Source organism: Pteropus vampyrus, unplaced genomic scaffold, assembly GCF_000151845.1.
Source record: "Pteropus vampyrus isolate Shadow unplaced genomic scaffold, Pvam_2.0 Scaffold4, whole genome shotgun sequence".
Lineage (NCBI taxonomy): Eukaryota > Metazoa > Chordata > Mammalia > Chiroptera > Pteropodidae > Pteropus > Pteropus vampyrus.
Genome location: NW_011888785.1, coordinates 22,591,674 through 22,607,147, shown reverse-complemented (window position 1 = coordinate 22,607,147; position 15,474 = coordinate 22,591,674).

Here is a 15,474-nt window from a genome sequence, read left to right as displayed (position 1 = left end):
GCAATGTCTATTAATTATTTCTTTCATAAATCCTGTCTTTGTTGTTTTAACTAAGAAATCATCACTGAACTCAGAGTCATTTAGAATTTCTCTTTTGTTACTTTCTAGAATTTTTATTGTTTTGTGTTTTACATTAAAGTATGTAATCCACCTTTAGTTATTATTTGTGAAGAGTCTAACCCTGTAAGAAAATTCGAAGTGGCCAAGAAAATCCATGATGAAAGTAGTGGGATCTTGTAGAATCCTTTTGTTCTATTCTCATCCAATTGTTAGAATTATGGGAATTTCTATTAGTTATTGTTTTTTTTTTTAATAATAAGATTATGTTCTCATAGTGAGAAACTTCTAAATTATTACATATATGTGAATTCCTTCTATCATTCCTCTTATGTTATTTTGTAAAACCTGCAAAATTGTGATATAAAATTTTAGCCATTGCGTGTATGAATTAATATTCCAGAATATTTATAGATAATTGATTTAGTAGAGCAAGCCCTTTTTCAAATTTGAGATTCTCCTTTTAAGTACTCACATACCTCAAATGTTTAAAACAAAGTGACAGCAACGATGACAACCATCCTTTGTTCACTAAATATAAATTAGAAGATTGAAACTTTCTACAAATGAGGAAGTAGTATTTGATGATAAAGCAAGTTTCTCCTTGTTGTTTTCTATCTCAGAATCCTGTTTGTTCTCTTCTTCTTATACACTAAATATGCAGTTATTTTAATTGTTTTCTTTTTTAGAGTTTGTCTCTCTCACTAGAATGCACATTAGAAGAGGTTTTCTTACTTTTTCTAATTTTCCATAATTGTATCCTAGGCCTAGCACAGCACCTGTCACAGATCAGACACTTAACTCTTTGTTAAATGAGGTATTGAGTTTGTTTTAAAATAAAACTTATTTTATTAATCTATACCACTAGAGGGCATTTTCCTTCTATCTTAAAATCCTAGTCCTTATCTTTTTTTATACTGGAGGTACTTACTGAGTGCACTTTGTTAACTTGCAAAGATAAAATATTTTAAATCAATCAATCATCTCAAATTGTTAAAAGCATATATACTCAATGGCACATATTACCATAAAATATGTATTTCGAGCATCCATATTCTATAGTTAAACCAGCTAGAATTTAAAACGATCCAATGAACTGTTCAGGCTTTCTAATATGTCAATATATCAATGCACAAATACAAAGATATTTCAATGATATAAAATGAACATAATGGTCCCGAACCATGCATCTTATAGTATTTTAGTTATCTAAAGATACATTATGTATTTAATACAATTTAATAAGAGATAAATAATTTTGATTAAGTTAAGAAATAAAGTATTTTTCAATAGAAGACAAAACAAAGTAAGTGGTCAAAATTAGGCTCTCCAGCTTGAGCTGCGGTTCAGATTTTCCTGGAAGCAGCCTCTGTGATGGAGTTAGCCTGCAAGATGTTCATTAGGGGATGCCTTTGCGATTAACACCTGTGGAAGGGAGGGTAAGGAAGCAGGATTGGGCAAGGACTGAATTTAAGCCACGAAGATTGGCAGAAATCAACCCTACAAGTTGCTCTGGAGCTAAGATGGTTCATTAGAATAGTTCAAAGTTAGGCCCAAATGGCTGCCTTTATACACCTCTCGCCACTAGCCTTTGGATGTGGGCCCTGGGGAACCAGAGCAGCTGGGAGACACAGTGGGTGCAGCTGAGGAGTCCTTAAAAAGGTGGGAAGCTGAAGTGTGGGACAAGTCCTTCTTTGAAGGGAGATCTGAGAAGTGCTTGGCTGTGTTTATCACAGTTTCGTTTTATGGAGAAATGTGAAAAGCTGGTTAAATGGGGACTCTGGAATTGATAAGTGTAGTTAAGAACAATGGAGATTTTGTAGACCAAGTAGAATATTTTCAATGTAATGTTTTTTTTTTAATTAATATATGGTTATTTAAAGCATATTATTAATATTCAGATCAGAAATTGAGAGAAAAGCGTATTTACTTTGCATAAGTGAGTGATGTTTAAAGTGAAACAAAGAAGTTACTGAAATAGTTCACCATTAATAAAACTATTATGCTTTATTATATTTTGATATGTGCTTGCTCTAATTCCGAATGTAGATATTAATGTCTTTGAGTAGAGAATATTATGTTTTAAGTATCAAAATTTTTAGATTTTTAAATAGCTAATTTACCTGAAAGCATTTACAAGAAAGTATGAGTAACTAGTTAGAGGGGAGAAAACACTCTTAACTGTAAAATTAGAACTTCTCTGTTAATGTTTTCTGTCAAAAGACATCCCTTTGTCCTTCCCTCTACCTGCCTTCTTCCCACTTTACTTTTTAGAGTGCATTTTTACTTCATTTTATGTAATTGAGAGTGAAATACAGTCCTGAGGAGGAAATAATATTTTCAACGTAATTCAGCTTCAAAGAACTGAAATTCTTTGTTTAATAACTTTATTTCCTAACAAGCTCAGGGAAAGCCTTCTGTATGTTCCCAGTCTCATTTACCAGAAGATGGCAGTATTGCTCCTCAGCAGCGAACCTGGGGGATTTGATACTTTTAAGTATCAGCCACGTATCTCCCCTTGAAAGTAGTATAATAAAGAAGGCGCCTTCAGTATGTTTATCTGAACCGATTGAGATTCTTTATGTGCAGGTGCAACTAATCCTTTCAAGATGTAATGAAGCTCAATAAATCCTCCTTTTGCAATATCTTCACTGGTCTTTGAGGCTTATTTTGCATTTTGTGTGAGGGAAAGTGCAGAAGGCTCCGCACGATGCTGTATGTTTAAGCAATAAGGAGACTGCCCTATTGTCTCATGTCAAGCTGCCTGGGACGCAATTTCCTTTTTCCTGTTCTTGAAATTAGCTGATGAGAGCAAGATCCCCAGATGAGCATAAGTCCTCCAGATTTTTTTTTTTCCTAAAGTAGGTGACCAAAAAACCAAGCCTTCGCTAGCTGTTATTCTCAACTTTATGTGCTGGCAAATTCACTGGGGCACAATATATTATCCTTCTATATTCCTATCACTGCTTCCTATTAGTAGAACAAAATATTTACCTGCTATTCATTTTCCTTTCAGTGATTTATAAATACTGAAGCTTTAAATTGGAAATTTTCAGAATTATTATAAACATTGGGATCACTATCAGGTAAATTTACATATATATATTGTTAAAGTATGTACACCAATATATACAGGTAAGTTATTATTTTTTATTTATGTAATACAAGATAACTTGCCCCTGGGACTGAATATCTAGTAACATCCTTTCAAGCTAGCTTCCTTTTTTTTTTTTCATTTCTTAGAAAATCTCAAATTCTCAGGTGCAACTAATTAGAAATACTACTGCTATTTAGCTAGGTCAATATATGAGAAATAAGTACACATAATAAATGAACAGAACTTCTCTAAACTATTCTTAGCTCAAGAAAATTAGAATAATATCAACTGATAAGCTATGGGTCTTAACCCTTCACTTTCAGTTTAGAAAAATCAGTAGCTGCTAATGGAAGTGGATGAAAAGCAAATGCAGAAAAGACCTGCTACTCATGACAATTATTTAGTGTTGATATTTTCCCCCTTTAATATTCATCAGCTTTCCTACTGACAATGCTAGCACTGATACTAGAAATGCAACCAGTAACTGGACTAAGAGTTAGATATGAAGATGACATGCTGTGTCTACCTAAGTTATCCTTCTCTACCACGCTAGTTGTTGAAGGGCTAACCAAATAACATCCTCTCCAAAGCAACCAGAGGGATTTTTTTTAAATCTTCAATCAGATTGAGTCCATTTCCTGTTTATTTTAAGATTTTAAAAACATTTCCAAATTGCACTTAAAATTAAAATCTCTGTTAATTCTTATGTTATATGAATTTTGAATTTCTCTCTAATCTGATGTCCTACCCTTCTTCCCTCAGCCCATTGAGTTCTAGCTGCAGTGGCCTGATTTTGGTTCCTGGAATGTAGCATTCTTTCCTATAACCTTAGGATCTTTGCTATAGCCATTTCTTCTATCTTGAGCATTCTTACTGCTGTGTGTATGCGTGTGTGCATGTGTGTGTACGTGTGCGTGCATGCATGTGTGTGTACGTGTGCGTGCATGCATGCATGTGTGCGTGCTTGTGGCTAGCTCTTTATGTACATTCAAATCCCAGAATCAATATCATTCACTGACTTTCTATCATACCATTCTCTTTTTAAATTCTTTATCTAAAATGGACCACTACTGTGTTAGTTTCCTAGGGCTACCATGACAAATTGCCACAAACTTGGTGTTCGGTTACCGAGACCAGAAGTCTGAAACCAAGGTGCCAGAGGGACTATGCCCCTTTGAAGTCTCTATGGGGAGAATCTCTTCTTTCTTCTTCTAATTTCTGGTAGCTCCTGGCATTCCTTGCCTTGTGGAAGCATAACTCCGATCTCAGCCTCCTCCGTCTTTACGAGGCTTTCTTCTCTGTGGGACTTTCTGTATCTTTTCTTCCTATAAGAATACTAGTTGCTCGTATTCCATATGGCCTCTACAAAAACCCTATTTCCAAATAAAGTCACATTCTGAGGTTCCAGAGAGACATGGATTTTTTGAGGGATACTGTTAGATCTACTATTTTCACTGTTTGATATTTTTCATGATTTATATATTGATTTCTTTATTGTCTTCTTTTTACCACACACAACTAAAATGTCAGCTCCCTGAGACAAGAAACATTGTCTCAATATTTATATGCTACACTGACACATAATAGGAAATCAGGAAATCCTTTTCATTTTTAATAAATAAGGAAGTGATGCTTCCAAACATCATAGCTGAGGCCCTTAATCATTTGGGGCATATGACTATCTAATCTGAGGCAAAGGACTAAACTAATCTGGCAGATCAAGTTTCTGAACATGTAAGATCAGATATTGGACCTTGTTGAATACAAGAAAGTAATTCTATTTTATATGGCTTTTATTTGGTTAGGGTATTCCTTGGAGATACCCAAACACAACATAGCTTCTTTTTATTCAAACCTTTTTCTCCTCCAATAACAATGGTAAAAAAGGAAAATTGGCAGAGGATCTTAAAAGGATCTTTGAATATCGTAATAGGCCACACAGATACAATCTCTCTGTTAACTCAATGAAGGCGTATATGTGTTTTAAATTCCTGTTATCAGTACCCATTCACAGATTTTATCCTTGGCTGCACATTAATATCACATGAGGAGCTTTTAAAAATTCTGATTTCCCAATAAGACCCTGAACAAAATACATCATGATATTGGACCCTCAGATATTGAGGTCTCAATACTTTTTAAAGAGATCCCAATGCAGCAATGGTTGAAAATCACTGCTATATCTGATCTGTTTTCTCTGGTTTAAGTACTCCTAACTGTTGTGTCTCTCTCATGAGGCCGGTTCTCCTAAGGTGTCTTGTGATCTATCAAAGTGTTCCTATTTGCAGCTCAGCTTCCTTTTCAGGTGTTCGGCTCTTTTAGATTATGAAATCTATCTGAGGGTAGAGCACTCAAATTACAGCTGGCCCTTTCACTACTCAAAGTTTTCAGTGATTCTGGTAGAAGGGTAGGATTAGCCTTAAATAGAAGTGTTTCTGCTCTTTGATTGTGGTCTTCTCCCCACCCCATTTTTCTTTAGCATTTCCAGCTGCCTAGAACACTGTCTTTTGTCTCCAATGCTGGATGTCTACCTTGAGATAAACGCTAAACCTATAGACTGTTTTGGTGGAGAGGGGTGTCTTGTGTAGAATGAATGACAGAGAGGCAGAGAATGTGCTTGGGCTGGCAGATAGACTGTTCTCTTAGTGGTACCCCAAATAATCCTATTATAATTGCTTCATTTCCCTCCTACTCCAGGCATCCACCATGGAATTCCTGTAGCTTTTCTGCTATTAATTTTTAAAAATCATACTCTTCCAAAAGCTTGTTGAGCTGACATTCCCTTATTTGATCAAAGTTTGTCTCCTTTTAGTATCTAGGAATAACTCAGTTTTGATCTTCTGAAAATTTCCTTCCCATTTCTGAGTATGGTTCTACATTTATGCAATTTAAATATATACTTTCTTGCATTTCCAAGGTGAAATGTGAAGGAAGAATACTATAGTGTGTGCTCAGTATGCCTTTTTGTTCAACGCTATGGTATAATATCAAGTTATGTTCTCTTGATACTATACTATATATACAGAAACACAATTTTCATTCATACACAAAGATGGTACTACTAATTTTAATATATTTGTTAAGAAAATTTAACATATTTCTAGTAGTATTTTAACCACAAATTAATCCATTAAACATCTATCGAGTATTTGCTAGTGTGTGTCTAAAACTAAGCTAGAAGCTAGATATAAAGATAAATAGGACATGCTTTTTTCTCTCTTTCAAAAAGCTTACTATTTGATTGCAATGCCAGTCAGATAAAAATATAGAGTATACTTCTTTATAGATATATAATAAAATGAGTGCTAGAGTATAAGCATATTCAGGAAGTTTTTCTGAAGATTAAAAAAATCAATAATAAACCTATATCTTTGAGTTGAATCTTGAAAGATCAAGATTCGAATTTTGTCATCACTTTTTTGGTTCACGTTCATTGTCAGTTTTCTCTGTGTTCTTCACTTGAGTTTAGGAACTCTCCTACTGGGGGTTAACGATGTTTCGGTTAAGGCTTCACAGTTTGAGTAGCTTAGCTTTCTATCGTTATGTTATCAGAGCACACACGGCCTTTTTGTTGGTTTTCCATTCTTTATAAAATCTGACATTGACTCTGCCTCTTTGTCTTGTGAGCTGTGTGAAACCTTTATTTAAAATATGTCACTTTATCCTAGCTCAGTGTAAGGCTGACCTGACTGTTGTCGTCGTTTTACTGGAGAATAATTTATATAACAGGTGCATTTCCTCAACAACTTTATTATATTGTTTTCTGCCTTGGGTCATTATATTTGATTTTAGAAATCATCCTATTACTACTATTCTTCATATATACTTGGCCCAAAATAGTTTGAGTAAAGAACCCCAATTAAATAAAGCTAAAATGGGTTTTCTTTAGCCCGATCTCGTTGAGGAATCCTGTTAACGTTTTCTCATGCATGGCATAGATTTCTCATGCTTTTATCATATTTGAGAAGAAAACTATATTTTAGAAGATTGTTACAATTTAATTATATGAAGGTATTAAGTTACAGTTTCCTTTTCTATCTATTAGATAATTTGGGGTATTCAGAACTGATAACTTAGAAAAATTGAAATTATCCTACATAACATCATTGAAGATTAATGTGTTTTTATGACATTTTACATACCTTTCTAAAGTTTGTATTTGATAATCTATAATACTAAGATAATTTTCTGCTTATTCTTTGCATAAATATTTAAATATTCCTATTTTCCTACTTTATTTTTGCATTTAGCATGCAATAAGTATGATCAAATTAATGTAAATTATTTAGCTAAAAGGTGCTGATAACATGAGAGATGGTTGAGATATAAAATGAAATATTAACCCAGATAGTTTAATTCCAGGTTTAGCTTTTGCCCAAGTATTTCAATAGTAGATTTTTTTTTTTTTTTTTTATGTAGTTAACTGCAGATATATATAGCTGGCTAACTTTGGATAAGTTAGCAATGAATAAGAAGCTCAATGTTTTTTAAATGAAACAAACTTTAAATACTTTAGAGAAAAATTCACCATATCTAAAACACGACTTCGTTGTCTTCCAATGAGAAAGTCTTTTTTTAAGTTAGATTTTATTCTTTTTAAAGTTACTCCTTAGTTTAATATATTAGGTGCTATAATAAATGTAATTAAGATTAATAGTGTTCTCATTTCAAAAGTAAAGGAATTAAAGTTCTTTTATAAATGTATCTCTCATTTAAAACCACAGTCATTTGAAGAATTCATACAATATCAGCTTTCTCAATTAACAAAGAATTTGGGGAATCAATCTAAATAAGAAAATATAATATTTGGATTTGAAATCTCAATTCTGCTGAGATTTCAGAGTTAAGAGAAAGAAGCAGAAAAGACCTGTTGTTAAGAAAATGTTCCTGAATAAATGAATTGTCCACATTTCTCCATGTTAATCTATTCCATTTATTCATCGGAGTTTATATTATTTTTTTCTCCTATCCAACCTGGTTTTATTCTCTATAGCTCATGGGAAACTTTAGAAAAAAAAACATATTTTCTTACAGTGTGGTTTCTAACAAGTATGGTGTTGGAGGCTAAAAAAATATTTTTTGGGTGCAAGTTTAATTATTCAGCATTTACGATTATACTTATTCATTGTTTATTTTGGTTCTCCAGCAGTGAAAAATTATAATTTTGTGATTTATGGCACCTAATTACCTTTTAATAAAAATAGGTAAATTTAGTAAATAAACTAAGTTCATGTATGAGATCTACACATGTCAAACACTTTGACTCTATTCATGTAGTCACAAACTCAAATAGCATTGGGTAAATTCTACCAACTGACACTATCATAGATTTACAATGTGTTAGATATTTTTCCCTGTAGGTTTTTAATTTGAAGAAGGACAGATGTTAAGATTCAAACAGAGTGAGACCAGTTATCCATTAAGTGGTTTCTACTTGATTCTCTGTTCAAGGAACAAAATTTCCAAATGAAAGTTCTTCTGTGGTTGGACAACGGGCATAAAATTAAATGAAAATATTGTTAGGGTCAGTTAGCTGTGAATTTATATTATAATAATATATGCAAGAGTTTGTATCATACTAAAAAATTTATGTGTGGCATTCCAGTTCAAAGTAAACACACATTTTCTGGTACATTAGAGGTACTCAATAGTTGTTGAATTAATAAACTAAGGTGTATATTATAATCAAAATTTAATTATTAATGATGATAAAAAGGAAGAGACAGTGAAAATAGTGGAACTTTCAAATAACATATCAGTTTTAGTACTTATTATGCATTTTATTCTCCTTCTTGGTACATCTGCCATTATGAGTACTTTTGTCACTTCAGTTTGTATATTAAAGCCACATGGAAAAGCCACAGCTGTAGAACTGCCTCGTTAACCATTATAGCTTTCACACCCATACTGATGTATTTCCCATTTTACAAAGCTATCAATTACTTGTCGGACTGATTCAAATCATTAGCTGAAATCTTACTCTTTTATATCTTTTGTTTTCCATTTTAAGTTATCAAGTACCATCTTTGAAGATAAAAAAGAAATAAGACATGTTAATTTCATCCTTCATGATGTATTCAGGTCTAGCCAACCCCACTTAGCTGTATCTAACCACCTGCCATAACATCACTAACTCCTTACTTTAATTCCTATGACACAATGTATTGTGCATAATTTTGTGTTGAAGTAAACTGACACTTTCCACCATTTACTACATGCAAGGCACTGTGACTTATGTAGCAAATACTTTATATTTTGTAATCTTCACAGAAAACCTTGTATATACTATTGTTATTCTCATTTAGCAAAGATAGTAAGTAGCTTGCTAGTAGATAGCAAAGCCATGGTACATCTTTCATTGGGTAGTTATCAAAACATACTATATACAAAGCACTTTGCTTGGTGCTAAAGAAAATTGTGAGCTGCTAGATACAATAGTAGATATTTTTATTATGTAGCTAACTGCAGATGTATACAGCTGTCTAAATCTGAATAAGTTAGCAATGAATAAGAAGCTCAATACTTTAAATGAAACGAGTTTTAAATACTTTAGAGAAAAATTCACCATATCTAAAATATAATTCTGTTGTCTCTCAATAGGGAAGTCTTTTTTTTTAAGTTAGAATTTACTCTTTTTGTTTAATAAATATATTATTATTTATAACTACTTGTTTAATCTTTTATTACCTGTTTCACACACTGAACTTTACTGTAGAAATTTCATGTTTTTTTTTTTTTTTCATCACTAAATATTCAGCACCTTAAAACCATGCCTGATATAGTGTAGTGGTCATCAAACATTAAATGAATGAATGAATGAATCTACGAAATATGTTCCCTGGGAGCGATGACATATGAATCAGATATATAGAAGGGGATAATATCTTTAGAAGTAATTTTTTTTTTCTTTTTTTCTTTTTTTGCCCAGGAATGCAAACCAGATCTAAAAAGAAGAGCTAGCAATTACTTTATAATCAAATTTTTATGCTGATTATCCAATTCCATCATTTATGTTTTTTCAACAAGATGAGGTTAATTTAAAATTCCTTCAAAATTTTCCAAAATGGTAGAGGTAGAATGCAAAAATTGAACAATGAAAGGATTTTACAGTGCCATTACAGTTGGGAATTACTACAATGTGATCTATAAAAAGTTTTTATTTCTTGTAAGGAAATGACATAGAAGTGGGTCTCCAGGGAGATGGTACACGGAGCTTTTGTAAAGTTTTTATATTCATTTGGACTCATGTAATGTTACATTCCTTAAGATAATGATACATTGAGATGTCTTTGAACTGAAAAATAAAATGTCAAAACCAAAAATTGCCAAGAATTCCAGACTGAAACATTTTATGGTGTGAAAATAGCCTTTGCAAAACCCTACTCACAGACTGAGAGGTCTTTACTTGGAAAGTTGACAATCTATTGATGCTTTTCCCCAGTACATACCTATTCTCAAGATTGAACTCTTCCTGAAACATATTTTTTAAAGTGAACACACTCAGATAATATAAATTACGCATAACATCAGAGTTAAGTGAAGGACATGAGTAATCTAAATGCCTAGGTTCTTTCTATATAAAAACAAAACAATTATTAGGAGGGACTAATAAGTAAGAAGCCATTAAAGCTACTAGTAGACAAATTGAAAAGCAGAAAGTTATAGGCTGAAATATTTATTCCTGAAATATACAAAATATTTACACAAAACATTGTATACGACTGAATTTGTATAAATATTTTAATTATCATAAATATTTATACTAATTATAAGTTATAGATATAGTGATCTTTAGTATGGAAAGTACTCTATAAGGAGACATGAACTTGAGCATCAAAGCCTTCTACTACTTGTTCATTTTACTGTATAATGGGACTGGGAATGCTGAATCTTCCTGAGAAAAGGGAGCTGTTTTAGAATTACTTTTGAGATTTGTTTAAAACCATGTGATCTATCAATTGCCATAGCACAACTGACCTCTTAAGATATTTGTTATTTTCTATTATTTATTTTAGTATCGACTCTTATCAGTTGTAACTTTCTGGCAGTCAGGTTTATATCTCTTGTGTCAGCACATAGTAAGGAGTTAATAAATATTTTTTGAGTTAATAAAAAAGATACATCAATCTCTTCTGGTTTTCTTAATCCCAGTGTCAATTCTTCCAATATATATATTTCATTATGAATTTTTATATATTCTAAGCAAGTGACAGATGATTATCTGTCATATATATTTGTTCCTGATTAATAGAGCTCAAAGCAACATCGCCTTTGTATGGTGAGGATATGAATATATTACAGAGGATAGGATGATTTATTTTTTAAATGGACTCTGATTTTAATCACAATATGAGAGCCTGCCTACCCACAGTCATAAGAAAAAACGAAGAGGTCTCTAATTAAGGAGCAAGGTAAAGTGTAGTTTGCAGTCTGGCAGAAGTGGCAGTAATCTGACTGATAAGATTTGTGGCAGATCCTGCCCCCCAAACACTTCTCTTTTAATTTTTGATATTTCCACGTAGATTTTTGAAAATTTCTCATAGCAATTAATTTATTCATGTTATTATGTGCAACCTAGGAGGTTATTTGAGTCAAATTATTAAATCTTTTTGTAATAGTCCTAGAGATTTGTAGCATGTCTTGAGGAACTTACTTGGTTTACATTTTTTTCTCTAGAATCTAGGGGAGAAGTCTGAAGAAAGACTTGGAGATCTATTTTAAGCTTCTCCTTTAAAAATGCGCTCTAAGAAGTAAATGAGAAAAATGCATTTGAGTACTCCACCTGAGGCAGAAGAAGGTCTTCGACACAGATCTCCATTTTGCCTGAAGTCCGTTGGGATTTAAATTAAGACCTTTAAAAATAATTATTAAAGAAATAAAAAAAATCTGGGTAGACTGACTGCTTCTACTGTTCAATTATGCGAAACACACCAGGAACTAGAATACGTTAGGAGTAGCAAGGCTGGGATAGGAGAAGAATTGGGATGTGTCACCAATGAATGGCACCAGGGACTGTTGTTTCTTAGAACAGGTGTCTGCTTCTGGATATAGGAGTATCAACTGAGGTAGGCTCTAGGTAGCTCAGGTAATAGTGTCAGAGTCAGCTTGGGATGAGTGCAGATGTGTAGCAGTAGAGGTTTGGAGTTGGGTTGGATTTTAAGAGCAGAGAAACTAAAAATGGGTTGCAGCAGGGATGCTAGACAGAAGGTGAAGGCCAAGGCTGTGTAGGAGGAACTTATAACCATGAAATCCCATTATCACATTTTCTTTATACAAAGGAGTTGCCTGTGAATTTGGTGATAAAGATGAGGCCGTTGGGTTTGTCCTCACTGAAATGTCCATTCCTAGTGAAGGAGGAGCTATCATCCATTCTATTGGCTAATGCTGTATGGAATGCAAAAATGAGAAAGGGGAACAGGTGCTTAAGACACAGATGGTGCAAATTCCCATCAAACGATTTTAGTTTTGAAAATAAGGGTTCTATAAGTTACTTACTTCAAAATTTGATAGAGGGCTATTAATTTTGACATGCTTGAATTAGTTAAAACATACATACAAACATAAGTTCATACACACAGCTCCTTAGAACCTAGATAAAACAACCTAAGATGTGAGAATATGCATTTCCAGCTAAATAAGCAACACTCTGAATAAAACTTAATGTCCTTTTCACATTAACTCAAACTTTAAAATTATTTTCCTTCTACCTTCACTGAAACTCTCTTTTGAAAGTTTAGATTTCCTAAAGGAAGGAAAGTGAAGTAATTTACCCTTCTACCCTCTTTTCCACTCCTCTCCCTACTTTCACTTTCTAGTATCTCCCTTGACCTCCCAACTACATATAGCTCTTTTGCTTTGGCTTAGGGAGACATCATTTCTCTCTAAAAGTGGTCAGAATCCTCCTGTCCCATCATTTGCCATTGTCCTGTACAGTTTTCTCTTTAGATTCAAAGTGAAAATGATGAAGTACCTCCTGGAAAATGTTCTTCTGCCACACTGAACAATTTTCCAATCCTTCTGACTAATTAAGGCAGTGACTATTTTGCACAACATTTATAAGTCATAAACTACTGGCCACTACTCAATCGTAATCATCACAGAAATTGACAAGCAAAAGAATATGGAGTCTTCACTGTACCTGGCCAAGAAACAGCTCCTAAAGGCTTGTTGGTTCTCAAGGAAATTGTTACAAATGTGTCAAGGGACAACGCATTTGCCAGTGCAGAACTGAAACTGGAATGGATTATTTGCTATCAATGGAGATTTGGATTTTAAAATTTTAAACATTGGGTTTTGGCTAAAGACACAGCTATTGATGCTATATGAGGTTTTATACAAGGGTTACTCTTTTATGTTAAAAATATAAAAAATGTTATTAAGTCATAACAAGAAGCTAATACTCAATGGTATGAAGTGAAATGCTATGTTTCATGACTCAGAGACAGCAAACTAGAATCTCTTTGGAAGTGACCTTATTTTGTGCTTATACAAAATGTCATATCATATCTGCTTCAGAAACATTCTTGTCCCTCAGTATCTCGTCCCTCAAATTGTCCCCTAACTCCCATTCCTATTGCTCCAAATTTATCTTCCCCCCCAAAAAAAATTTAGGAATATGTGTTACACATTAGCAAATAAGCAGTATTTTAAGATGATTTACAGATCGCTTAAGAGAAAACTGAACTTTTTAAACTCTATGGTTGGACAGTCCCTTGAACTTTAAGTCAATGTCCCTGCTTTCTGAAATCTCATTGACATAAGACATCTTGTACTTTAGTTTTAAATGTTTTTTTTTTTTGAAAGTGTTATTTAATAGGCCCACATGTTGCCACTAATCAATACATTACTTTCATAGAAAAAAATAGCACAGAATCTTTTTTCTTTTCTTAAGGACTGATATTCTATTCGATAACAGTGTATATATCTGTGACAATGAATATTCTAACAGGAAGTTCATGGACTGCTTTAAACAGATAGTATCTGCTGCTTTGACATGCAGCAGTGAATACAACATAAATAGTTTTCTTCTTTCACAGTCATACTTGAATTACCTGAATTTTCCAGGAAAGATTATCAGGGTGCATTTAACATTACAAAAATATTTGTGACTGTACAACTAATGGTAGACATTGGTAATTTTTGCTGGCAGTGAACTGGCAAAGTTGCTGAAACCTTTGTAAATATAATCTGGTACTTAAACAAAGCACACATGGATTTTATTTATGATGCTTTCAATAACCCTGAACTTGGGATCAGTTGGTTATAGTGTAAAAAACAGTAGTAAGACCACCCAGGATGAAGTGAAAAATCAATCTTAGAAATATATGGCATGTACACATCTGTGGACTTTTAACACTGGTCGTACTTTTAAGAGTTGGCTCTACACATTATTGAGATTTAATGGCACCCACATATTTTAAGGAAATAGGCTTTGATTACTGTTTTTGCTAAATTGCATATTTAATTATAAAAGGCTTTCTGTTGGCAATTCAAGTAGTTCTATTTGTGGAAAGTATTTAAATTAGTATATTTTCTTTATAGAATTAAAATACTATAAAATTACTAGAAATAAATGGCTGAGAATTAAAGCAGTCACTCTCATACTGCTGCCAAATTTCAGGAAGCCTAATACTGGAATATTTCAGGAAAATTTATACCTTCATTATCCTAGGAAACCTAAAGGAAAGTATCTGTAAAATGCACTCTCATTGCATTGCACTCCCTCTCCTAAGAATGTTATTTAAAAACTAGATCAATCTATACAGTTGAGTGTTTGGGGTTTTTTTATTTTATTTTTTATCCAAAACAATAACAACAACCCAAACAGACACAGAAAGCATCACTTATAAAAAGATGAATAGTAGAAATATTTTCAAAGTTAAATTTTTCCACTTCTAATTCAGTCTGTGTCATTGTTATATACCAGGTCCTAGACATCTTAGAATCTACCTCTGCCCCCAGTGCCAAAGACTCTGGAGGCAAGTTAGCCTTCTTCAGACAAGAGAAAGCTTGAATGGAGCAGTTGGACCAGTGAAGTCATGAGAAATCAGCCATGAAATGCAGTAAGAATGATCTAAATCTGTGCCTCTTAAAGACAATGAGAGCCAAATCAATAGTATTGAGGCACTAGAATACTGCTGCTTGAACATTAATGTATGCACAAATCATCTTGGGATTTAGTTAAATATGACATTTCTAAATCAGAAAGTCTGGAGGTGGGTCTTAGGTATCTGTATTTCTTGTAAGCTCACTTTGACCACGTGTTTCCAGTAGCCTGGACTTAGTGGATGGTTGACCAAAGTAGACAAGATCAATAGCAC